This window comes from Canis lupus, chromosome 3, assembly GCF_048164855.1.
Source record: "Canis lupus baileyi chromosome 3, mCanLup2.hap1, whole genome shotgun sequence".
NCBI classification, from domain to species: Eukaryota; Metazoa; Chordata; class Mammalia; order Carnivora; family Canidae; genus Canis; species Canis lupus.
Window position 1 is genome coordinate 79,847,785 of NC_132840.1, and position 22,547 is coordinate 79,870,331.

General features: G+C 47.6%; 1 protein-coding gene across 18 annotated transcripts in view; it reads left to right on the plus strand.

The window, feature by feature from the left end:
• PKNOX2 (PBX/knotted 1 homeobox 2) overlaps positions 1 to 22,547 on the plus strand; it is a 309,127-nt gene that overhangs the window by 55,260 nt on the left and 231,320 nt on the right. The gene's annotated exons all lie outside the window — the stretch shown is intronic.

The window sequence follows — 22,547 nt, forward strand, 5'->3', positions numbered from 1 at the left end:
AAAATGCAGATCAGAGTATGGAGAGGGCGAAGTGATGCCGCGGAGGAAAAGCAGAGGAAGTTATACGGAAAATGAAATCATCGAGAGCCACCGTCAGCCTTGGTTCTAGCCAACACACCATGCTTTGTATAAAACACTTCACATGCGATCTGTGACTTATTGAAGATTGAATTATATTGAGAAGCAGAATTTAGAGGGAGTAGCTGCCCTGGCTGGGTTCTGGCCAGGCTGCATGGCCAGGCTTGTTGCGATGGGGATCTGCTAATTTAATTAAATCTAATACCTGGTGGGAAAGAGAGGAAGGAGATAATCAGGGTTGGCAGGTCAACATGCTGAGCTAGTGTTTAAGCTGAAATTTGGGGGCCTGGCAGTTTTATGCTCTGTTACTGTCTGGCAACATGACTCCAGCGGGTCACCCAGCTTCCGGATCTCTGTTTCTTCATCTGTAAAGTGGAATGCATCTCACGGATTCCTCATTAGGCTACAAGAGGGGCAAATCTTGCACGACTCCCTGACTCCCACGTTGGGCGCGCTCTAAATAATAAAGGAAACGAAGAGAGGCTTCTGAGCAGCAGAGTGACATTCTTCTCTGTGTTTTCTTTCCTTGCCCAATCCAGAGCCTTTCCCCCACAACTCTCAGGAGTTCTGAGACTCGGGCAAAGGGGCTGATCGCCTGCCTTTCTTTACATCCTAGAATTTGAAAACGCCTGCTGTGATTCCACAATCCACCTGCACTTTATCAGGAGGGGAAGTTAAGTTGAGGGGGACCAGCATGCTTCTCCCGGGTGGTGCTACCTGGAAGAGCTTTCAGGCATCAGATAAACACAGAATCTGATTTATCAGAAACTCAGCCCCGTTCCCCTTTGTGCCAGCGGAAAGAAGAGGCCTGAGCCTGGACTGGTGTGTGACATCTGGTCGGGCTGGCGGGGGATGGGCGCTGGTCTGGAGCTAGCCGCAGCTTGAACCTCACTTAGCAGTCTCCATGCTGGCAGATCAAAGCAGATGCTGGGCCAGAGAGCCCAAGAAGTTACACCCAGCACTTATACAAAAGTGTATCCGCACTTGGAGTCTCCTGTTTCCATGCCTGATATTTCAGTGCAAGCCCTGATACTGGAGACGTGGCTTGTGGAATGCTTGCCTTTAATCCCCCCTCATCCATAGGGACTTCTTGGGGTCATTTTTTCCTCCGCATATCCTCCTCCAGTGGTCTTGAGCAACATCTTAGTCTCTGTTCTGACTAGGGGTGAGAGGATGGAGGTAGGAGGAGCAACAGTTTTGCTAAGGGAACTCTTACGGGTTGGAAGGCACCATCCTTCTACCAGAGCTCAAGCTTTTTCTCCTTCCAGAGCCCCCAGGAGTAAGGGAGAAGCAGGCCCTCGGGCAGCTTGGGAAGAGCTCGCTGCAAATGTGTTGTCTTGAGGGGGATCTGCTGTTTGGCTTGGATGCCTCACCGCAGGCCCTGCCTGACTGGGTTTCTAATTACAAGAAGGCCATTTCTGCTAAGACCTATCTCACTAAAAACACATCCCTGTGTGTAATAAGAAACCCTAAACCAGGCAGGATATTTTAAAACTGAAGCAATGAAGATTAGATTAAGTCTCCACCAAACAGCTTCGTTCTCGTATTATTTTTGGCTGGAATGTGGAGAAAAGCAGCTGGCCCTGGGGCCTGGAGCAGGATCTTTTGAGGGTTCGGATGGGGCTAGAGTGGGTGGTGTAACTGCTAGTTTCTCTGCTTAATAGGAATGTGGCCAATTTCAGTACAGCTCAGTACAGCTCAGTACAGGCGGTGGGGGTACCCAGTGGGGGATGAGGGAGGCCCCCCTCCATTGGGAGAGGCCAGAGAGTGGCCCAGAATGAGCAGATCACAGAGCACTGAGAATGCTTTTAAATTCCCCACCTCATTAGGACCTAGTCTTTTGTGTTTCAGCTTATGCTTCCACTCCCAGTCCTATCCCATGCCTAGTAAAACCACTCATCCTCCACGTGGCCTTTGGAAGAACTTTAATATATTGGGTACTTTTCTGGTTGGAGAGAAGGAACAGATAGTTGTCCAAAATTCCTGGAAATCGAGCCTAGGAACCTGACATCACAAGCCCTTTTTCTGTCCTGCCGGGGAGAGGCGGCGGCATGGTCTTCATTCATTCCTTTGTTCCTCCGTCCAGCAAATATTTGTTGCATGTCTCCCGTATGTATGCCTGATACAGTTCTAGGCATTGAGGCTACAAGCAGCAAAATCAAGCAGGACGAAAACGTATGACCACGAAGTTCTTGTCTTCTTGGAGCTTGCCTGCCGTGGAGAGAGTGCAGAGTATGGGCTTAGCCTCAGATAAAACTACATTGAGAGCCTCATTTCTAATTGCAAGAATTTAGACACATTGCCTAACATGTTTGATCTAGCTTTTCCACCTATAAAGAGAGAAATAAAAGTATAAAGCTCAAAGAATTGTGGAGAGAGCATCTGTAAAGTACCTAGCAGTGTGTGGCATACGGCAGAGACGCAATCAGGTTCTTTTTCCTCCCCAGGTTATTCTGGATGGGGGATCCAGTTGGTGGATTACCTACCCTCCCCCTTCCCCTTCCCCTTCCCTTTCACTTGCCCCCGGGGATTGTGGCCTGGGGCCTTTCGCAGGTGACTGGCACCATCAATGAATGTTGGACAAATAGCCAGTCACTGGCTATTTGTCAACTTCCCCTCCTGATAAAATGCAGTCACTGGTGCTGCCTGCTGCGTGCTGACCCCAGCAAGGGCTGTGGTAGAAATAGACACCCAGACCCTGTGCAGTTTGCCAGTGGACAAACTCAACCCAGAAACACGTAAGAGATGACATGCAGCTGCGCTGAGGTGCCATGAAAATGGGCACAAATCATTTTGTGGGGCTGCTGCCGAGTAATGAGGACAGAGTGGAGGTGAGCGCTCAGCAGCATCAGTACCGAGGTGGAGGTGAGCTCTGGCCAAGCAGGGCTGGAAGGGGACTCAAGACTCTCCAGGCCACAGGGCTCATAGGGATGGCTGGGGTTCCACCTGAACCAGAGTGAGGATGTCAGCCCCTTCCCAGCATGTCAGGGGGTTGAGTGGGCCACCCCTGCCTCCAGCAGTGCCACCTGGGCCTCCCTGTGTTGGCGACGGTGGGGGGTTTCTGAGAGGACTGTTCCTGTTGACTTCTCGATGCGTAGAACTGACTCAGTGCTTGAAGCAAACCAACTAATCCCATTCCTGACTATAACACGACTCTACTACCCACCATCCCTGGTCTTCCTAAGCTAAGGGAGCAGAGTTTATGGGCCACACCTGGGCCTCTCAGGGCCTAGGAAGCTGGCCCCGGTTAGAGTGGTTGGGATGGAGGAGAGGATAATGGTTTGAACTGGGAGTCACAGGGTGGTGGATTCTGCTCTAGACCCGGCTACTGACTGGCTCTGTGGCCTTCAACAAGTGGCTGACCTCTGGGCATCAGTTTCCTCACTTATTCAATGAGGAGCTTGACCTTGCTCTCAGAGGTCCCCTTCAGCCCGAAGTTCCATGATTCTGTTTCCTACCAATTGGATTGCTTCATGACTGGGCAATGACTGAAACCACTACCACCACCAAGCAAGCTGCAAAGGCACACGCTGGGAGGGTTGGCCCCTGGGTGGTAGGATCTCAACACAGTAGAGGGAGTTGGCTTTGACTTGCCTGATGGCCCCCCTGGGGCAAATGGACGGGTCCTAGCAATAACGGTTGGCTCCATGAGGGCAGCTTTTCAGTCTGAAGACTCACTGGCTTCTTCCTCAAGGGTGACATTTGCTTCCTTTGTTGAGACCACAACCTTCTCCTTGGGAGAAGGACCACAAGCTTTGGAGTCAGATTCTGGGTTCTGACCCTGGTTCTACTACTACTGATCTGTGTGTCTTTGGGTATATCACTTAAGCTCTCTGAGCCTCAGTTTTCTTGGAGATATCGTTAGGATAATAATAGTAATACAGAAGACTTAGGAGTGCTGTGAAGACTCTAGAACATAGTATCTAAAGGTGCTAGGCACAGGGTAAGCTCATGGTGCCTATTGATATTCTTTCCTAATAAAGCCCATCCTCAGGCACTCATTTAATCCTTTCAACTTTGGGAAGCAGGTGGGATAGGCATTGTTATGTCATTTGACAGATGAGGGGAGCTGAGGCTCAGAGAGCTACAGTGGGGGGTCCAGGAAGAGGTGGTGGGTGTCTCCACCTGTTCACATTGAATAGGGGGTCCAGGTCTACCTTCTACAGCAACGCTCCTTTCTTTAGTCTTTTGGAGACAAAGCAATCGCCTTGCCGCTGAGGGCTGCTTGACCCTGAGCTCCACCTGTTCCTCTCCTGAGAATCTCTTTAAAGAAACCAGCAGGACCCATCCTTTCCGTTACCTACACCTTTGTTTGGTAAACTCTGGGGAGAGCTACGAGCTGTTATGGAAACCAATGCCTAGAAGATCTGTATTTTTATTTCCACAAGCCTGCAGTTACAGATGGGACTGGCCAGCACAAGGGGTGGAGGTCGATTTAGGGGCGGGGAGGTGTAGTCATGGCAGTGGGTGGGGGCAGCAGAGCTGTGGTGCACCCAAGCTGTCAGCCCCCCGAAGCCTGGGGTGTGGAGGATGGAGGCTTGTACCCACGGTCGTCTGACTTTCAATCCTGACAGACACCAAGGGACGTTGACCCTGTTAATGGTAGGGCCTGCTAACTCCGAGTGGGTGTAGGCCCAGTCCCCCCAGTTCCAGGGTAGCAGTGTGGGTCTATGGTAGAACGGGGGGGGGGGGCGGGCAGTGAGCTCCCCAGTCCCAGAGGTTCTTCTTTCTGCACTCTGACATGGTCACCGATCACTACTCTATATCCAGGCCTGTGTTAAGCCTTGGAAGTACAGGGTTGTTTCTGCCCTCTCTCAGGGGAAGCCGTGCTGTGTGTGTGGACTGTGGTTCTAGTTCCAGATCAGAGAGAGGCCCAGAGAGGCTCCAGGGTATGCCCAGGGCCCCGTGGTGACAGGTGCTTGTTCTCACTCCTGAGCCCTCCCTGGTGATTCATCTGTCCGTCAACAAGCATGGCTTGAGCCCGCTATTTAATGAATGCCCAGTAGCATGCTGCACTGGAGTCTCTAGGAGCTATACAATCTTACTGCAGAGCCCAGACAAATGCACATCACACTGAAGACAAGCTGTGTGACCTTTAACATGTCTTTTAATGTCTTTGACTCTTAGCATCCTCATTTTATACAATGAGGAAGTTAGACGAGATTGTCTTTAAGGCCCCTTCTGGGTCTACTACTTATGACTCTCTGGGCTATAAATGCTAAACTGTGTGTGGTTCAGACCTCTGTGCACACTGTGTCTGGAGAAGGTGGTGGGACACCCAGGGGCATTTAGCCCATTCTTAGTAGGACCTGTCTAACCCTGATGAGTTGAGGGAGATGGAAAGATGTGAAATGATGGAAATGATGGAAAGATGGCCAAATAGGGCCTCACCTATTTGGATGCGGGGGCTGGAAGAGCTCCTGCTGGCAGGCCCTCTGAGTTCTCCAGTCTCCAGGGGGACCATAGGGACAGAAATCAAGCAGGAGAGCCCAGTGATATGGGAGCTTAGGTCTGCTGTGCTCCTGGGGCCTGTGTACATAAGTGGTGGTCTTGCCCTGCTACCTGGTTGGGAGCTCCCGCCTCCAGCTCTGGGAGGAGAGAGCCAGACTCGAAGGGGGGCAGTAGTCCCCTGGGGCACTCCTCACTTGTGTTTGATCTGGAGGAAAGCCAAGGAGCTTGATGGGATTCCCCAGCCTTCCCTGGAGGCTGTTCCCAGGGAAAGTGACTCGTTCCTTGCACTGGCATAGCTCTCATTGGTAAGGCACCCCAACTCGTGAGAGCCTCTTGGTGGCAATGAGATGGGGACTGCTGACTTCCAGATTGCTAGGAAGGCCGCTTTCCAAGCTGGACATCTGGTCTCCTGGAATACTCTTCAAAGTCATCTCCATTGGCTTTGGAAGGGGAGATGGAAGGAGAACTTCATTCCCAGGCTGTACTCTGGAGACTGCCATTAGCTGCTGGCAAGGAAGAAGGGAACTTCCCTGGCATTCTTTTGCACAGAACTGTGGTGCCAGCGTCCCTGCCTGAGCCTGGTGGAACTGGACTCTTTCAGGGAGGAAGGAGATGGGCTGCCACAACTAGCTTGTAGATCAAGGGAGGAGAAGGATTTTTTCCCCCGAACCCTGTGATTTTAGGGGAGCTGTGCAAGACCATAGACTGGGGGCTCCTTCACTATGTGCTGGGGGTTCCCACCTCTCTATCTAGTCCTCACCATGGACCTGAAAAAGAAAGTGAAGCTCAGAGCAGGTAAGAGAGAGAACTTGCCCAGGGTCAAGGGGCTGGTTCTGTGGCATTCTGGATCGGCAGGCTTTCTAGCCCAGCATGCGGCCTCCTCTAGGGAGCTGCGTGTTTCAGGGAGTAGTTGCTGGATTCCTGGCTGCTTTCTCTCTCCATCTCCCGCCCACCCCAGCCCCCCTGCTCCAGTGCATGCATAGTTCACTGTGGATCTAGGGCTCTGGCCTGGGGAGGTCACAGGTAATGTGATTGTGGTGCGGCAGGAAGGGCGACTGAGGCAGGACAGTGTAGAACAAGCCAAGGGCTGGGTTTGAGCCTTGCCTCAGGCTTGTTTACTGCGTGACCTTAAAAGCTGGCCCCACTTTCCTCATCAGCAAAGTGGTGGTGATAATACATCCTGTCGGCGCTGTGGAGAGGACCAAATGAGTTAATGTATGTGGATGTGTTATGCCCGTTATAAAAACACAAATGAAAGCGCCTACACAGTGCCTCGCATGTAATACGTGGGGGAGAAAATTGGTTGGCAAAGATTCTGTGTTTCTTATTAGTCTAAAGTAGAGCATTCACGCAAATACACACCTCCTCTTATACTCGCTCACAGAGTTATGACAACCATGTTTAAGCAATGGAAAGCGGGCAGGATGGCCTGCCATGCTACCCCATTGCCAGGGCATGAATGGTTCCCTCTGCATGGTTTCCAGAGTCTGGCAGAAGTTTGAAAAACCTGAATTCTGTGCCTGCTATGTGTCAGTGGTTGTGCTCACTTAGGCTTTGCCATCTAATGCAGTGCAGGGGCCTGGTGTGGAGTGCAGGGGAGGGGGAGTGATTTGGCCACCAGGTCCCATCAGCCCGAACCAGGTCTTCATCTGATAGATTTTTATTGAGCACCTTCTACGTGCCAGACCCTGCAGAGGTCCTGCAGATACAGCTGTGAACTAGACCAGTCCATGGGGGAGGAGGGCACTCGAGCTATGTAGGTGATTACTGAAACCCTGGTAAGAGCCATAGAGAAGTCCAGCAAAAGCATAAACAGGGAGTGTAACCTACTTTGGGGGTCTTGGAGGGCAGCCTTGTTTTTTGGCCCTCAGATGAGGCCCTTTCTAGGCAAAGAGTTGGCCAAGCCCTCCATCCCTCTTGGCTCATTTTCCATCCCTGGCAAGGGCAGAATAAGGTAAGAGGAAGACTGTGGGCACCAGAAAAGTCCTGCCGGGGAGCTTTGCTCCCATCTGAGTTTCCCATCCAGGCAGAGCTGATGTCATTCCCATCCCCCACCCCCAGCCCCCAACCCACCTTCATGCTCCTTAAGGGCATAGCTTTCAGGAGAAGCCTTTAGGAAAAAAAAAGTAGTATCCCTCCCCTATTTTTCCTGAAACTCTGGCTAGGGCCTTCATAGTATCTGGGGGTACCCAGTGATGTTCACATTGATGGGTTGCCTGAGTCTGACTTCTGGAAAGTCCTCATGGGGAGCAGCTGTAAGCTGAGGAGCAAAGACTTGCCCTTCCTTCTCAGCACCAGCTGGGGAGGGGGGTATTTATTGAAGATCAGGCCCCTTTCCTCTACATTGGCTAGAGTCAACTTCTTGACCTTATTTCTTTGGTGTGTTGGTAAAGCCATGTCATTCTTTCAGAAGCACTGGGCACAATTTGTGATAATTTTGCAGTCTTGTATTTTGGAGGGTTAGGGAAGAGAGAAAAGAAGAGGTGGCCAGAGGGATGAATGGACTTAAGTTGCTAGGGCTGTAAATCCAATTCCATAAATATGAAAAGGAAAGATGCTTTCAAGGGAATAGCTGATGTTGCCGTGTGACTCCCTGGGTTTAGTCATCTCCTAGGGCTGGCAAAGGGGATTTAGTTCAGGGTTAGACATGTAGGGGTGACAGCCCAGCTTTTGTTTGCTACTTGCTGGATGTGTGATCTTGGGCAGTTTCCTGACCTCTTTGAGCCTTACTTTCTTCCCTTTTGTGCAATGGGGAAAGCAATGGCTCTTTGTAGGGGTTAAATGAGACAACACAGCAGAGAGCCTGGTCTAGGCCCTGGCCTCTAGAGGGTTCTGAGTGTGAATTCCATTCCTGTCACTTCCTTCTCTCCCCACAGTGCTGGACATCAAGGAGATGAAAGTACCCCTTTAGGAAGCAGGAGGGAGTGGGGTGCAGGAAGACCGTGGGCCTCTCTGAGGAGCACGGCTAGAATGGCCATCTGAGGACACCGCAGCCTGGAGACTTCTATGTCAGAGCCTGGCTTGGTTTCCCTGAAGGGAGGGGAGGCAGTGCTCTGGGTCTCTTGGAAGAACCAGGACAGCACAGGTGATTTCAAGGAGGGCTGTGAGAAAGAGAGTCATTGAAACAGGGAATTGGAGGTACGAATGAAGGCAGGGAGGAAATAAACATTTGTGAAGCGTCCGCTGTGTGCTTGGCATGGAGCTAAGTACTTTCGTACCCATTGTTTAACTTTTATGAAATTAGAAGCATAGAATCTTAAGCCATGAAATCTCAGAACTGGAAAGGACCTCTGTCTATCCCAGCCTCTGTATTTGCTATATGGAAAATTGAAACTCAGAGAGGGGCAGAAACTGGCCTAAGGTCACAGAAAATTAGTGTCAGAGCTGAATTTGAAACTGCCCAGGCCGGGGCAGTTGGGGCAGTTGGGACAGAGCAGAAAGAGCATAGACCCTGGAATCAGGAAGACTAGGTTTGACTACAGGCCCACTTAGAGAAGCTCACACGCTTCCTGTATCTCAGTTCTTTCAGTGGTCAGATGGAATGGTAATCCTCCACCCTAGTGGTGGCCGGGACAATGGAAGGAGTTAACTGGTGTAAAGAGCCTTGTGTAGGGATCCCTGGGTGGCGCAGCGGTTTGGCGCCTGCCTTTGGCCCAGGGCGCTATCCTGGAGACCCGGGATCGAATCCCACGTCGGGCTCCTGGTGCATGGAGCCTGCTTCTCCCTCTGCCTGTGTCTCTGCCTCTGTCTCTCTCTCTCTGATGTGACCATCATAAATTTAAAAAAAAAAAAAAAAAAAAAGAAAGACAAAAAAGAGCCTTGTGTAGCATCAGGGCCTCTGTAGGCCCAGGGCTCTGGCCACACCCACTCTGAAGAGCCCTCAGCCTGTCCCACCCAATGCCCACTGGGTGCTTGATAAACAAAGGTCCAGGACATTCAGTTACTCTTCAAGTACCTGCCAGGTGTATGCCAGGCACTGTTTTGGGATAGTGCTCAAATAGAAAGTTGAGCAAAAACAGACATAGCCTCTATCCTGATAGAGTTTGCAGTTGGTTGGAGTAGAGAGGGCTTAATTTAAAAAAAAAAAAATCATACAAATAAACATGAGAATACAGGTGTAATAAGAGCTGTGAGAGGAAGAACATGAAACCCTGAGAGCATTGAACAGGAAGGGCTATTTAGAGAGAGCAGGGAAGTGTCTCTCTGAGGAGTGATGTTTGAGCTGAGGTCTGAAGGACATCAGTGAAGAAAGACACGAAGGAAGAGTATCCCGGTGTTGGGGGCAGAGGGAACAGTAGGTGAAAAGGCACTGGGGAGAGAAGAAGGGGCTGAGAGATGGCCAGCGGGACTCAGAAGGGTTCGAGAAGGAGTACCAGGAGTCTGACTCCGGACCAGGCTGCAGCTCCTGGAGAGGTGAGAGATCCCAGTCTGAGATTCTGCAGTGGAGACCAGGTTCAAGTCTGGCTACAGGCCTGGAGAGAGAAACAGATGATTTCCAAGCCTCAGTTTTTCTGCCCCAAATGAAAGTAATAAAAATAAAATCATAGGTAGGTAGATTGCGTGTCCACAGTGGAGAGGAGGGAGGTAAAAGTGAACAAATGGACAACGTACTTGGCCTTCACCATATAAGTGAACAGTGTCAAATTCATTTATGTTAAAGCTTCAATGATTTGGATTCATAATTGAATAAAAGCCAAAGTCCTTATCTTGGCCGAATCTCCACTTCCCCCATTCAACTCCCATCACTGTCTCCCTCACCCATCTACTCCAGCCACACTGACCCCCAGACCTCCCTGTGGTGCCTGGAATAAGTCAGGCATGCTGCTACCTCAGGGCTCTTGCACTTGCTGTCCCTCTGCCTGGTGCATCCTTTCCCCACACATCTGCCTGGCTCGCTCCCTTGGTTTCTCCAGGTTTCCACTCCAATGTCATCCTCTCAGTGAGGCCCTTCCTGAGGACCCTCTCTAAAGTGAAATCCCTTTTCTCCTATCCCTGGCTCTCCCTCCTCCCTTTTATTTTTCTCTAGTATTGATTAAATTTTGTCTCTTTTTTTCTACTCCTATAATCCAGAAGAGTACTTGCATATAATGAAAAGCCAGTCAATGTTTGTGAAGGGAATGATTGGATGAGGAGAACTGTTTGCTTGTGAAATGAGTTGTTAGGTTCATACAAAGTTTGCTTTTTCCCTTCCTCTGAAATGGAGACGTGGGATGTCAGAATTGGAAGGAACTCAGTAACTAGTCTTTGAACAACTGTCTCATTCAACCACCGAGGATAGAGAAGCCCAGAGAGGTTAAGGGGCTTGTGAAAGGTCACACAGTCAGAGCTAGGATGGGAACTGAGGGCTCTGGGGTTCACTCCAAGATCTTTCTACAAGGTTTTGGCTTTTCTGTGCGACATAGCTTCTGGAGGTCCCCAACTTCCAGGGGGTGGCATGTCCTGAGGACTCAGGCTTCCTTGAATTCTTTTCCTGGGGCCTCATTCCAGATCTCTGTTGCTGCTGCTCATCTCACAGTGAGGCACTTTGGGGCCATCCTTGGGGGTAAAAATGGCCGTTGGCCACTGACAGGCAGACATATTTCTCTCCCCATTTCTAGGAAGTAACATGAAGGAGCCGTCGGTCTTCTGTAAAGGTCAATCCACAGGAAATGATAGCTCTTACTTGGTAGGAATCTGCCTAACATGGGGAATGATACAAAGAAGTATCAGTTTCTCATCCTGCATTCCAGAAACTTCTAGTCCTGCAAGGGTGACAATATTTTATTAACATCAATAATAATATTTTTTATTTTATTATTTTATTTTTTAAATAATAATATTACAATAATACTAATAGCAAACATTTATTGAGCAGTGACTTTGTACCAGGCATTGTTCTAAACACTTTGTGCCTTACAACTCATTTAACTCTCCCAGTCTTTGAGGTGGCTGCCCTACATCTTTCACATTTGAGTAATCTGAGGCACAGAGAGGTTGAGTCACCGGTTTCATGTTACCCAGCTAATAGGTGGGCAGGCCAGCATTTGAACCCAGACAGCCTCTCATCAGTGCTCATCTTCTTATTCATTAAGTTAAATAATAACGCAAAATAAGAATCCAAGACACATCGTGAAGAGGTGGGTATGGGGTCAGAGGAGGAGGCTTCACTGCAGGCTACGGTAGTCCTTGATTACTACGGCTTCTTTTGCCTGAATTAGAAGAGGTGTTTGGATAGCTGGAGAGAGGCTTTGCCCTTTGTGTTTTCCATCTTCATGTGGAAGGGAACGGTGATTAGGAGGACTTGGTGAAGGTCTTGTCATGGGGCGAGCCCCCTTCTCCCTTGGTGCATGCATACACTTGGAGATGATAGACGTGAGTGAGGCCCTCTACCAGCTGCCTGGTGAGGCTGGGAGGAGGGCCTGGCACAGTCTGACTCCTTCCCCATGGAATGGTTCTCCATGGGCTTACGTTATGGGGACTCTGCCTAGATTCCTGGTAAGGAGCCTCCTGAGCAGGATTCTCAGGATCCAGGCTTCTTAAATGTTTGGGGGAACCTCTGAGAAGATCCTCTAAATGGTCTCCAATAATGTAGCTGTTCTATCTGCAAAATGGGCTGGTAATCCCCTACCATGGGGTTGTTGTGAGTATTCAATGGGGGCAGTGCCTCAAAAAAATCTGCCCCCATTGGCGTCAGTTACCAAGTACCTCTTCTCTTCTATCCACTCCCCTCAAACCCCAGCTCAGCTCAGACTGGCTTCTCTTAGTCTTAGCCTGGAGCTGGGACATAGAGAGAAGGGGAGTTTTCTCTGTATGACCTGGCCCTTTGGGTCTATGCTGGAGGATGGGCCTAAAGCTATTCTCCTATTCAGAGTAAGAGTCATTGATAATGTCTTGCAATTACATCTGCGTCCTGAAAAATGTATTTGCTTTCTTTGGAACCACGAAGCACAAGGGAGCCTTGGTTATAGGATGACCAACCATCACAGTTTGCCCGGGATAGTTTTAGTGTAAAAGTCTCATGTCCAGGGGAACCCTTCGGTCCTGGGGAAGTTGGTCACCCTATGAGTCAGTTAGGAAGGAGAAGATGGGTACGGCTGAGGCTCCTGTACCCACTAAAGGCTACCCCCGTTGCTCCCTCCACTTGGCTTCTGAATCTCCCAGTGACAGATGGAAATCCATGGAGGGCTTAGTTGAGAAGTAAAAGGATTTGGCTTCAGACAGACCAGAATTCAAATCCCATGTCTGCTGTGTACTATCAGCTTGACTTTGGTCAAGTCTCAGTGTCCTCATTCATAAAAATGGGGACTTTAATAACTATATTACGTTGTTGTGTTGGGACTCAAACGGCCTAATGCATGGAGCAGCTGGCACATCAGGCTGAGCTATCTGAGCCCTATCCCCAGTGCTGGGGATGGAATGTTAAGGAGCTGCTTCCTTTCTCCCACAGAGGCTCCGCCGGGGTTAGGCCTCCCCAGCTTTTCCAAGTCAGCTGCACTTGGCCTGCCCAACAGCAGTGTCCTGGCCTGCCAGCAGCCCCCAAGAGGAACCTGTAAAGGACCCTTGGGGGGTTTTGTGGGGAGAGAGATGGAGACAGGTGATCTGCTATTTTTCCTGCCCTTGAGGCTGGGCTGGTGGCTCGACTCCAGGGTACTTTTAATGTATCTCTTCCCCTTTCCCTGACTCATTTGATTTTCTGGAAAACAGGAAGACTCGTTGGAATCAAGAGAACTTGCAGGAGGATGCTGGGGAGCCTCTAGTCTAATTTGGCCTCCTCTTGGATGAGGACCTGGAGAATGGGGTGGTTCTGACCATCTGAGATTTGACCGATGGTTAGTACCCAGAGAGCCTCTTGGCTGAATAGGCTGGAGATTCTTTAAGCTCCAAGGGACATGGTACTTGCGGGCAGCATGCAACAAGTCTGTTTTCTGGCAGTGGATTGTCTGTTATGTGGATTATTGGTGACACAGCTTATATTCCTAGCCAGCTACCCTCTGCCACTGCAACCTACTCCTGGGCATCCTTTCTTAATAGAAGGAGAGCTGTGCTCATGGGGCATTGACTCTTTTTTCTTTAATTAGTTTTTTTTTTTTTACATTGACTCCTTGTAATGGGTCAAATGAAACTAAGAAGATAGACATCATTTCCAAAGACATTCTAAAATTCACAAAAAGAGGTGTTTCCTTCAGATTAACTATTTTCCTGATTAGCCACAGTAGTTGACCTTAATGAGCGAGGGGCATCAGCAGATTTCATTCACTCCATGAATGAAGTGTTCATTAAGTGCCAGTATGGGCAGGGAACAGTTTCATCCAGAGCAGAGAGTATGAATGGGCTATTACTTTGAGCTGAATGTGTTCTGTTTCCTGTGGGGTTTTCCTCTGTTGCCTGCAGATCCTCCATTTGCCTCAAATATATTTTCAATTTATTTAGCCCCCACTGTGTGCTTGCCACCCTGGAGGAAGCCAAAAGATGATAAGACTTGGCCTCTACCTGAAGGAGCTTACACTTTGAGTAGGGGAGATAAGCATGAAATCATGGAAAGTTAGATTATTTTGGAGGAGTTCTGTAGCAGTACTTAAGAGTGGTTCATGACAAGAGATATTACAGGTCAGGAGGATTCATTACCAAATGGGAGATACTACTAAGAGTGAGGCTCACAGAGGAAGGAGAGATCAAGTGGGCTGTGGCGATTGGGAGAGATGTCATGGAAGAGGTGGATGTGCCAAACCCTTGACACTTACTACTTGGTAACAGGCTTGAGGTATGGGTATAACTGTCCCCGTTTTCACGTATGGCACATGCCCAAGCCACACAGCTGATTAAGTTTGGATCAAAACTTAATCCAGGGGCACCTGGGTGTCTCAGTGGTTGAGTGTCTGCCTTTGGCTCAGGTCATGATTCTGGGGTCCTGGGGTGGAGTCCCACATCAGGCTCCCCACAGGGAGTCTACTACTCCCTCTGCCTATGTCTCTGCCTCTCTCTGTGTGTCTCTCATGAATTAATAAATAAAATCTTTAAAACAAAAACAAAAAACCAGGTCCATCTTTATCTAAACTTTTTCTGTTAGAAATCCTGTCTCCCATGAGCTTAAAGTTTAGGTAGGATTGAATAGGCAGGGAGAGGAAAGCCATAAACAAAGGCGTGTATGTAGGAAGATATCAAGTAAGGACCCTAGGGTAACAAGCCAGCCAGCACGAAGGGAGGAGGGGCTCCTGGTGGAGTAAGAGAGCCTCTGGAACTTTGCACATGCTGACTACTCTTCCCTGCTTCCTCCCCAGAACCTCTCCTCCCGACGCAGGAGCAACCCATTGCTTTTGCTGGCTTGGAGTTTGGAGGCTAGCTAGGCTGGCAACTTCCAAGAAGACCTAATAAATCCCTAGTGATCATAGTAATGATAGCAACACCATCTCATACCTGTATAATGCTTTTCCATCTACACAGTGCCTTCCCTTGAAACCCAGAACAAACCACAACGAAAGACATCCTAATGGTTGAGCACAGTCCAGGGCCCAAGGCCATTACTGCTTAGACCTCAGGAGACAGGCCAAGTACCAGTTCCTCAGGCAGGTTACTCACTGTTAATCATTGTGTGTGGTCAATAAACATTTGTTAAGTGGTTGCATCTTAGGGGAGTCCAACTCCATGTGTGGGTAACCTGATTCCAGCACCCCTGTAGAAAGCAAGCAGCGTCCCTAGTCCTTCCCTCCTGGAGTTTGTTCAGTGTCCTCTGTGCCCAGTGGCCCCATACCTCAGTCTGAGTAGAGTCTGTTGCAAAGCCTATGTGCATTTTTAGCTGCTGAGTTCAAGGTTGAAAGAAATCTGGATTTTCCCCCCCTTTGGTTAGGCTCTTTGGGTTCAATTTATCTACAAGCAAGTAAATATATTGTATATATGATAAAAATTTACCATTTTAAGCATTTTGGGGTATACAGTTCAGTGACATTAATTGTATTCACAGTGTTATATAATCATCACCATAGCTATTTCCAAAACTTTTTAATCACCCCAAACAGAAACTTTCTACCCATTAAGCAATGACTCCCCATTCTGCCCTCCCTTCAGCCCTGGTACCCTCTAAATCTACTTCCTATCTCTACAAATTTGCCTGTTCTAGATATTTAACTTAAATGGAATCATAATATATTTATTCTTTTTGTCTGACTATTTTATGTAATGTGTTCAGGGTTCATCTGCATTGTAGCATATGTAAGAATCTCATTCCTTTTTATAGCGGAGTAATAGTCCATTATATATATATATATATACCACATTCTGTTTATCTCTTTCTCTGTGATGGACACTTGTGTTGCTTCACTTTCCAACTATTGTAAATAATGCTGCAATAAATATTGGTACAAGTATCTGTTTGCCACCCTATTTTCCGTTCTTTTGGTTATATATTTAGGAGTGGAATTTCTGGGTCATATGGTCATTCAATGTTTAACTTTTTGAGAAATTATCAAACTATTTTCCACAGCAGCCACACCATTTCAAGTTCCCATCAGGAAAGCACAAGCATTCCAATTTCTCCACATCCTTGCTGACACTATTTTCTGTTTTTGTTTTTGTTTGTTTGTATCCAATCTAGTAGGTATAAGGTGGTACCTCATTGTGATGTTAATTTGAGTTTCCCTAATGACTCAGGATAAAGACTTTTTGCGTACTTATTGGACTTTTGCATATTTCCTTAGAGAAATGTCTATTCAAGTGCTTTGCTCATTTTTAAATTGTTCTTTTTGTTGTTGAGTTTTAAGAGTTCTTTATATATTCTGGACATTTAACCTTTGTCAGATACATGATTTGCAAATATTTTCTATCATTCTGTAGGTTGTCTTTTCACTCTGTTGATAATGTTCCTTGATGGACAACATTTTTAAAATTTCAGTGAAGCTCAATTTATATATTTTTCTTTTGTTACTTAGAGTTTTAGTGATATATCTAAGAATTGTTGCCAGATCCAAGGTGTAATCTCTAATTTTTAAAGAGCTTTATGTGTTTAGCTCTTATATTTAGATTGTTGATCCTTTTGAGTTAATTTTTGTATGTGGTATGAGGTAGGGGTCCAACTTTATTCTTTTGCATGTGGAAATATGGTTCTCCCTGCATCATTTAAGAGACTATTCTTTCCCCCATTGAATGGACTTGGCACTCTGTCAAAATCAATTAACCATATATGTACAGGGTTATTTCTGGAGTCTTGATTCTATTCCATTGGTCTGTATACCAGTCTTTATGCCAGTGGCACACTGTTTTGATTCCTGTAGATTTGTGGTAAATTTTGAAGTTGCAAAGTATGAGCTTTCCAACTTTGCCCTTTTCCTTCAGGCTTGTTTATGGATATTCAGGGCTTTTTGCAATCCCATATCAATTTGGGGAAAGGGCTGTTGGAATAAACCTTTTAACAATATTAACTCTTCCTATCCATGAACATAGAATGCCTTTCCGGGATGCCTGGGTGGCTCAGCGGTTGAGCCTTGCCTTTGGCCCAGGGCACAATCCTGGAGTCCCAGGATGGAGTCCCACATCGGGCTCCTTGCATGGAGCCTGCTTTTCTCTCTGCCTGTGTCTCTGCCTCTCTCTCTCTCTGTGTCTCTCATGAATAAATAAATAAAATCTTTTTTAAAAATGCCTTTCCATTTATTTAGGTCTTCTTTAATTTCTTTCAGCAACAGTTTTCAGTTTTCAGGGTACAAGTATCTCACCTTTTTGATTATATATATTCCTAGGCATTTAATTCTTTTAGATGCTATTTCTTTTTTTTTTAATTTTTATTTATTTGTGATAGTCACAGAGAGAGAGAGAATGAGGCAGAGACACAGGCAGAGGGAGAAGCAGGCTCCATGCACCAGGAGCCCGACGTGGGATTCGATCCCGGGTCTCCAGGATCGCGCCCTGGGCCAAAGGCAGGCACCAAACCGCTGCGCCACCCAGGGATCCCTAGATGCTATTTCTTAATGTCCTTTTCAGATTGCTCATTACTGGTATATAGAAACACAACTGATTTTTGCATGCAATCAGGTACCCTACAGCTTTGCTGAATTTGTTTATTAGTTCTAGTAGCTTTCTTGTAGATTCTTTGGGATTTTCTATATATAGGGCTGTGTCATCTACCAGTAGAAATTATTTTACTTCTTCCTTCTAATTTGGATATCTTTTGTTTCTTTTTCTTGGGTAATTTCTTTGACTAGAATTTCTAGTCAATGCTGAATAGCAATGGTAAAATGGGCATCTTGTCTAATTCTTGATCTTAAGGAGACAGCTTTAAGCCTTTCATCATTGCATGTGATGTTAGCTGTCTACCACCCTTTTGATGATGGGGTAATCCTAAGGTCTTGGGTCAGGTGAGGATGGGAGCCACCATCTGCTTTATTACCCAACAAATAGATTTCTCCTGAAGGAGAATATCTTAGTCTGATTGGGCTGCTGTAACAAATTACTATAGACTGGGTAACTTATAAACAGCATAAATTTATTTCTCACAGTTACGGAGACTGCAAAGTGCAAGATCAAGGTGCTGGCAGATTCAATGTCTGTTGAGGGACCACATACTGGTTCACAGGTAGTTGACTTCTTGCTAGAATCTCACATGGCAGAAAGAGTGAGGGAGCTTTCTGGGGTCTCTTTTTATAAGGGCACTAATCCCATTCATGAGAGCTACACCTTTGTGACCTAATCACCTCCCAAAGGCCCCACCTCCTAATACCATCACACTGTGGATTAGGATTTCAACATAGGAATTTTGGAGATACACAAACATTCAGTCTATAGCAGACCATCATATAGGGAGTCATATTGAGGGAAAATACCCACTAATTAGAAAATACCCATTTCATGTCAGCACTCATCACATTGTTAAAATGTCAGTTGAACTAAAACCCAAACATCTGTTAGGTTCCCACTATACTGCACACACTTTTATTATTTCATTTAATTTTGCCACAGCCCTCCGAGACAGGGTCTTTGTTATAACTACTCCCATTTCAGAGGTGAGAAAATGAATGCTAAGTGGGTGAGATGGTTCTTAACAGCTGGTAGGTGTTCAAAGGAAGTTTGGTATAATGCAAGTTTCCTGATTTGTACATTGACTTCTATCAGAAAACTTCCCTGTGGGTTGGAGGGTTGGGGAAGGCTTTCTCAAAGACACACCACCCCTCAGCCTATTCTGATAACTTATTTAAGGGCGTTCCGCCCCCGGTAGGGAACCACTGCTGCAAGGATCCACTGTGATGGACAGGGCTTGCTGTAACCCATAGGTTTGTGTGCAGTGGAGAAAAGATTGAGAGCCACTGCAAACCATAGCATCTTCTTTCTTTTGTGATGTTAGTGCTGCCAAGTCAGCTAGAGAGACCCACGGAGTTGCTTCTATCAGAAGGTTCCAAGAGGGAACTCTCTCTGAGGATTGGTAGCGAATTCTTTATAGCTCAATTCTTTATGCTGGGCCAGGCGACTTCGCCCTATACCAAAGTCTTAAACTGTTAACTCAGCAGTAATCAACACTCTTGGGGAGATTAGCTTTATCAAGTAACTGCAGCCACAGGTACCTGGATAATTCATAGCCAATGTTTAGTTTCTGCCTCAAATTTCTGGGTCACTGGAGCTCTGTGAGATCCTATTCTGGACAGTGTTATGGGACCTGACTAGTGAGCCTGTCTGTGTGCCGCAGAGGTGCAGGCACAAGCCATGGAGTCGAGTCCCCATTGTAGGGGGCTGCATCTGTGGGAAAGTTTGAGATTTCCCAAGTCCTGGTGCTGGGTGCTAATCCTCAGCTTGGATAAGACACAGCAGAAGTGGCTGTTGATGTTCTAATTGGGACTCCTGTACATAAGAGTCCGAATCCGCTCAAGGTAGAGGAAAACTGCATTTTTGCTCGCTTGGTTTTTTAGCTCGAATTTCCTTTCTTTTGGCCTCATTTTCTGCGTTTTAGTCGGGAAGCATGGTTGAATTTAATTCCCTGCTCCTTCTCTCCTGCGCGGAGGAGGATTTGCTGAGAGTCCCCTGCCAGGGCTGGCCATTTTGGTGTCCCATTTATGTTTTCAGCACACATCAGAATCATCAGTTCACCAGACGTCCCTGGGCTGCAGATGGCCATGGGGACAAACCCTACCAAGAGGTAGGTCTATTGAAATTCTGGAAACATACATATAAACAAACAGAACCAAGGGGGGAGGGTAGCCCTGTCTCTAATGGCCCCAACCATCAGCCCTCTTTAGATGAAATTCAGCAGGTCTTTATTGTCTCAGTTCAGCTTAGCAAATGTCTCTGTGGTGATTCAGATGAGATGCAGCGCTTGCCTTCAAAGAATTCAAACTCGGCTTGGCCACTCAGTTACAGGGAGCTCCTTTCCTCCCTTATTTCTCTATCACTCTTTGCCCCTTCCTCTTGTTCCTATCATCTCTCATATTTTTCCTGCCCTGCAGGCTTGAAGCCTTGGTGTCCATCTCACCTTTCCTCTCCTTCATTCTCTGCTCCCTAGGGCAACCGTACGTCCCACTTTGCCCAGGACAGTCCTGATTTAAGTTTGCTGTCCCCGTGTAATTGGAATGGCTCCCTTTGCACTCTCAAAGTGTTCAAGTTTGGGCGATAAATAAGTGGTCAAGTCAGTCTCTAACCTTTTAGAGACTAAGGCTGTCCTCTCATCCTTCCCCACGTCTGGTGTGTCACTGCCTTGTTACCGCCACCACCTCGGTCCAGATGCTGACACCTCCTGCCTGGATTACGGCAATTACCTTCTCCCTGGCTTCCTTCCTTCCCGTGCCTCTCCCTTGCAATCCATTCAGCAAATCATTGCCTGATGAATTCTCTCAAAACACAGTTCTGTGCTGCTCACTTCACTGGTTCCTTGCTGCTTGCAGGGTAACAATTCAAACATCTTAGTCTGCACTTGAAACCCTTTACAGCTCGGCCCCTGTTTTTGTCTACGTGAATCTCATTTCCCCTCTCATTTGGTTGATTCACTGGCCCCTGCACCCTTCCCTTTGCTGACCACCATGGCTCATAAAGGTCTGCTTACCTGGCCCTTCCCAGAGATGCAAATCCTGGGTGTGCGCGTGTCCTTCAAGGCAAGCATCATCTCCCGCCTCTTAGGTACAGCATTCTGAGACCAGCCCACCGCTCAGCACCCTCTCCTCCTCTGAACTCCTCGGCCTAGAGCAATTATTGCCTGCACAATCCATTTGGCGTCTAATCATGTACTGCCTCATGACTTTTCATGTATTGCTAGCTTGGGCTAGAGCCGAACGTATTTGCTGTAATTTCACTTTTCTTTCTCAGAGGTCTCTCTTCTCAAAGTACAGGTTCCTTGAGGACAGGAGCTGAGCCTTATCCTTCTTTTTATTCCTTATGGCACCAAGTGCCTAGGAGGTGTCACCTAAGTACTTCTCGGGAAAACTTAATAGGTATTCATTTTGAAATGCCAGGACTGGAGAGGATCTTATAATCACGTAGTTCAGACTCTTATTATTTTATGGATGAACCAAAAAATGAAGATTAGAGAAGTCAGAAACTTGCTAATGGAGACCTAGCTAATGGAAATGGCAGGGACAGGCTTCAAATACAGATCTTGTCACTGAGGCCCCAGGTACTTTCCCCATCACCAGACTACCTCCTGTGTGTTGATTTTCTTTTGTGAATGGATCACAACCATTTTCAGGTTTAAGTAGGGGTTTAGAAAGCAGAGGAAAAGAAGGGAAGCAGCCAGGAGAATGGCATGGCCTCCGTGAGGTCCCGGAAATGGAAACTTGCTTGGCATGATCTTGGCGGGGGACAGCAATTAGGTCACGGTAAGTCCTATATAAGAGAATTGTGGGGAGGGGTGGGTCAGGGAAGACCTCCAGTCCCATGATTTGGGGGTTGTAAGATTTCTGTCACAGCTGAGCCACCTGCCCACACCCTGGACCATTGTCTCATCTCTGCACCCACTGTTCAGAAGTTATAGGTGTGGGTGTGTGTGTGTGCAGGAGGTGTGGGGAGTGGGGGTCAGTTCAGCAGAGCTGGAAGTGGATGTGGGGATGAGGAAGTGCCTGCTTAGAGGCAGCTGGGGCGCATTTGCTTTGGGCTGGAAAGAAACCCAACTTCAGTGGTATTGAAAAGTGCCACCGGTAATGCTGTTATATATAGCTTTCAACTTTAATAAGGTGTTGCAAAAACTATGAAAATACATATAACTAAAAACACATTTCGCTGGAAGCTTGATCTCGAATCCCTTTCTACTGCTCCTGTGTGGTGCTTCATGCTGTCAACAGAGCTGTTAAAACACAATGGAAAGTGGGTAATTGTGCATTATATGGCTTTTGTTTTCCGTTATGAAATACTGACATCCGAAAAGAGAGTGGGATTATGGAGGTGGAGGGCACCAGGGAAGAGATGTGAGAGGGAGGCCAGGGGATGAGAACAGAGGGTTGGGAGAGTAGGAACCTGGCTGCTTCTATTCCAGCGGGTCTCTCCGAGTCTTGGCTTTTCTCGCCATAAACCTGGGCAAGTTTGCGCAGCTCGGTGAAGATGCTCTGAGTTGATAATCAGGGTTAGCAGAGGACTCTGGGGTCCTGACATGGTGTGCAAGGCAAGAGCAGAGGCTACGGCTAAAGAATGTGTCTGTTGGCAGCTTGGGGTGACGAGGGCAAGTGAAGTGAGGAAAAAGGCGCTGGCATTGTTGCCCGGGGAAGGTCGGGCCAACGTCCGTGCCCGCCTGCTACTGCTGGCGATCCTTAAACGATGTCCTTTCACCTGACGCCAGGAGCCTGGCAGGAGCTGAGTCCTGAGAACGTGGAGACTTGCAAAGGTGCCCTCTGCCTAGGGCACACTTGTTCCTCCCACAAGTAGCAACAGCCATAAAAGACTAACAGCCGCTCTTTATTGAGTGCTATGTGGCAGGTGCTTCACGTGCGCTTCCTTCCTTGATTCTTTTTTTATTTTTAAGATTTTCTTTATTTATTCATGAGAGATACAGGCCGAGGGAGAAGCAGGCTGCATGCAGAGAGCCCGACGAGGGACTCGATCCCGGATCTCCAGGATCAGGCCCTGGGCTGGAGGCAGCGCTAAAC